This window comes from Schistocerca serialis, chromosome 5 (genome assembly GCF_023864345.2).
Source record: "Schistocerca serialis cubense isolate TAMUIC-IGC-003099 chromosome 5, iqSchSeri2.2, whole genome shotgun sequence".
Lineage (NCBI taxonomy): Eukaryota > Metazoa > Arthropoda > Insecta > Orthoptera > Acrididae > Schistocerca > Schistocerca serialis.
In genome coordinates, this window is record NC_064642.1 from 115,802,254 (window position 1) to 115,806,341 (window position 4,088).

At 47.0% G+C, this 4,088-nt stretch overlaps 1 non-coding gene across 1 annotated transcript; it reads left to right on the forward strand.

Annotated features, from left to right (window-relative positions):
- Window positions 1-385: 385 nt before the first annotated feature.
- Window positions 386-460, forward strand: Trnas-cga (transfer RNA serine (anticodon CGA)). Its single transcript has one exon. It is a non-coding gene; the product is annotated as a tRNA-Ser (tRNA).
- Window positions 461-4,088: the final 3,628 nt, after the last annotated feature.

Consider the following 4,088-nt stretch of genomic DNA (forward strand, 5'->3'; position numbering starts at 1 on the left):
AGAAAGGGTACTGCGGAGACATGGCTTAGCCACAGCCTGGGGGATGTTTCCAGAATGAGATTTTCACTCCGCAGCGGAGTGTGCGCTGATATGAAACTTCCTGGCAGATTAAAACTGTGTGCCCGACCGAGATTCGAACTCGGGACCTTTGCCTTTCGCGGGCAAAGGTTTCATATCAGGAAGTTTCATATCAGCGCACACTCCGCTGCAGAGTGAAAATCTCATTCTGGAAACATCCCCCAGGCTGTGGCTAAGCCATGTCTCCGCAATGTCCTTTCTTTCAGGAGTGCTAGTTCTGCAAGGTTCGCAGGAGAGCTTCTGTAAAGTTTGGAAGGTAGGAGACGAGGTACTGGCAGAAGTAAAGCTGAGTACCGGGCGTGAGTCGTGCTTCGGTAGCTCAGTTGGTAGAGCACTTGCCCGCGAAAGGCAAAGGTCCCGAGTTCGAATCTCGGTCGGGCACACAGTTTTAATCTGCCAGGAATTTTCATATCAGCGCACACTCCGCTGCAGAGTGAAAATCTCATTCTATTTGATGTTAGTCTCCTAATGACCTGCTTTGGAAAGTACTGTCAAATAAAAGTACTACTGTTTTTCGTATCACTCGGTTAGTAGGATCCCTATTTATCTTTCGATAGGTCGAACCACATAATAAAACATTGATCTCATTCATAGAGTCATCCTGTGGTATGAGCATCCGATACTGACGTATCCACATCTGCTCGTAAGATAAGGAGGCCTGCCCTCCTCATATGCTATATGTTGCTCTTCGCTGGTGTCTCTCGCCACAAGCTTAAGACTCCCTTCGAACTTCCTCAGCTGCATCTGTTGCAAGACGGCACACAGCCTTTTCGATGCATCTGACAAAGTCCATTAGTGGTGATGAACCAGGTGTAGGACCAGATTAAGACATCTTGCCAGCACAGACACAGTCACGTCATTTATAGATTTCCCCGTCAAGTTGATAATGGCTCGTCGAGTAGGATCTTCTTGCCGCATCCATGTCGAAGGTCGGTCAATCTTCGCAGTCTGCCGTCTCGCAGCCTTGCTGTGGAACCAGTTCATTTTGGTCCGTGTCACAGCAGTAGCCCAGTCCCAAGACAAAGATGATAGCCTTGCTGCCGCTTCTAAATGCAGGTAATACATGTCTTTGGACACATTAACTCACGCCGTCTACAGTGGTCCCTTTGTCTTACCATTGCCGTATTCCCTTTTGCGTTTCTTGTTATTTGCAGCGGCGGTATTACATATTCCAGCAGTCTGCAAACTGAACTGCAACACCTGCTGAACAGTGGATGTTCGCCTCAGCAATTACAGAGAGCTCCACAGACGTACAAACGACAGAACAAAGAAAAGGATGAGGCTTCCAAAACGACTGCTTACCCACCATATATCGGGCATGTTTCAGCGAAAATAAGCAGAATATTAAGAAGATATAAAGTTAAAGTAATTTTGCCTCCTCATCCCAAGATCTCCTCTCTTTAGGCTTTGTCAAAGACCACTGAGAATTGCACAATGCAGGTATTTACGAAATTCCTTGCGAATGCGGCATATCCTACGTAGGGCAAACGACGTGCAGTGTACAGGATCGCATTGTAGAATATCCACGGCATACTCGCCTCGTTCAGGCCAATAAGTCCGCTATCGCCTAGCATTGTCTTTCCACTGGATATTTGATGAAATACGATGAAACAAAAATTGTGGCCCTTTTTTTTTTTAGGAACTTTATTATCAATGAATCAGTGGAAATACAACTGAGTTCCTTATCAATCGAGACGGCGGTTTCCAGTGAAATTCTGCGGGAAATTTTGTCATAGAAAAACTTCGTACTCTGCGTAGCAGGCGTCGTTTTGCCACTTCATCGTGCGAAGACAATTGAACTGATATCGATGCGGCGAGGTTTCAGCAAGAAGGGCGCGAGGCGCAGCACACAGACTTGCAGCAGAAGCGCATGCGCTCACATCTATGGTCCATAGCACTCTAACACAACAGTACTGGCGAGCCCCTGCAGCACAGCTACTGCTGGCAACCCCAGAAGCTCGACCCGCCGAAAAAAAAACAGGCAATCGCAACAGGGAAGCCGTACTGTACACAACACGCAAACCAGCCCTCCCCCCCCCTTACACTGTGACCTGATCTACGGCCGATCGCCCACTAATGTATGACGACCTCGGACCTCGGACTGTTAGAGGGACGCAGCCGCTGCAGCAGGCCGAGGAGAATTCACAGGAGCCCAGCTGCAGAGACCGGACTGACCCAGCTACAACGAGCACCCGCAACGACAAAGGTAACGATGCACGATACCTCGCACTAACATAACCTCACCTTGCATGCACTGTCGCAGCTAGCAAGCCGCTACTGCCCTTACTACCCGTCCTACTGTCGCAGAGGCTTTTTCCCTCGGCGCTTGTCTTGGCAATTTTTTCCCTCTGCCCTTACAAACCACTACCCTTCGATCGCTTTCATCCACTTTCTATCTCCTGATGGACCATGTCAATGAGTAATCCTACCCAGACGCATGGACAACGTCACAGCCCACATCCCGCTGTGGACGAGCGGTTCTAGGCGCTTCAGTCCGGAACCGCGCTGCTGCTACGGTCGCAGGTTCGAATCCTGCCTTGAGCATGGATGTTTGTGATGTCCTTAGGTTAGTTAGGTTTAAGTAGTTCTAAGTATAGGAGACTGCTGACCTCACATGTTCAGTCCCATAGTCCTTAGAGCCATTTGAACCATTTGAACAGCCCGCATCCTGTGACTCCTGATTCGAAAACTATACGGAGGTGACAATAGAACTGGTCACCACGTCGGTGTGGGCGTGGAGGGGCCCCACCCTATGTGCTCAAGCAGCTCTTGCGCACTGCGAGTTGAAGACACTGCACATGTGCTGGCAGGGCCTTAAGGACGTGACCTCGTAACAATGTCGTCAGAACTCAACTGAAGATTGCCAGAAGACTCTGCGCCGAAATATCGTGGCAGGATATGAAACAATTATATAATTCACGTTCTATAGCGTCTAATTTGGTTTGCAGTAGAAGTCGCATCTCACGTTTTCTAACAACCAGAAGGCCGTTTGCATAGGCTATGTTACGATTTCATTACTGGGATCGTCCCCGTCCATTATGTATATGAGAGCTCTGATGGCGGTATAATAAAACAAGTTGGATGGTTGATTTGGGGAGGGATCCAGACAGTGAGGTCATCGGTTCCATAAGATTATGGAAGGATGGGAAGGAAGTTGGCCGTCCACTTTCAAAGGATCCATCCCGGCATTTACTTGAAGCATTTAATAGGCGGACGCGGGTATGGAACGTCATACTGAAGAATGCGAGTCCAGTGTGCTAGCCGCTGCGGCACCTTGCTCGGCAATAAAACAAGGGCTCACTGTCTGAATCTTACTTTGTGATTAAGGGAACAGTTCACCGAAATAAGTATTTTGTATGATTTTGATTTTATGCATGGCGGATACGGGGTAGTGGCCGTTAATATCAGTGTTAAAATGTAAGCTCAGCCATCTTTCACAATGCAGATCCAAAAGTTTTATTGCTTCTGCATTGTAAAAGGTGGTGCAGCCTTCATTTTAACACTAAGCCGTGTATAGTCCCTTGTATAAGCTGCTACTGCATAGAAAACACTACACCAAAAATGGTTCAGATGGCTCTGAGCACTATGGGACTTGACATCTATGGTCATCAGTCCCCTAGAACTTAGAACTACTTAAACCTAACTAACCTAAGAACATCACTACAACATTGTGAGTACCGTGTTAGAGGATGAATGAAAGCTACGAAAAGGCGAAAAGAAATGACTACAAGCCTTGAAAATACTGTACGGAGTAAGGTACGAAGTTTTTATCTGGGGAGACAAAATATTGGTGTGTGGAGGTACTAAGATGTTGAACATGGACACGTAATTGACTACAAGAGTTTAGGACAATAGGAAGTAAGGAAGAAAACACAATGTACGATTAGAAGAGACTACGTAGTGAAGGATTCTTCAGAATGAATAATGAATGGATAAAAGGCCAAAGTACGGAGAAGATACAAGCTAACAGAGGACACAAAGATATTTAATGATACTGCAAACTGAAGCTG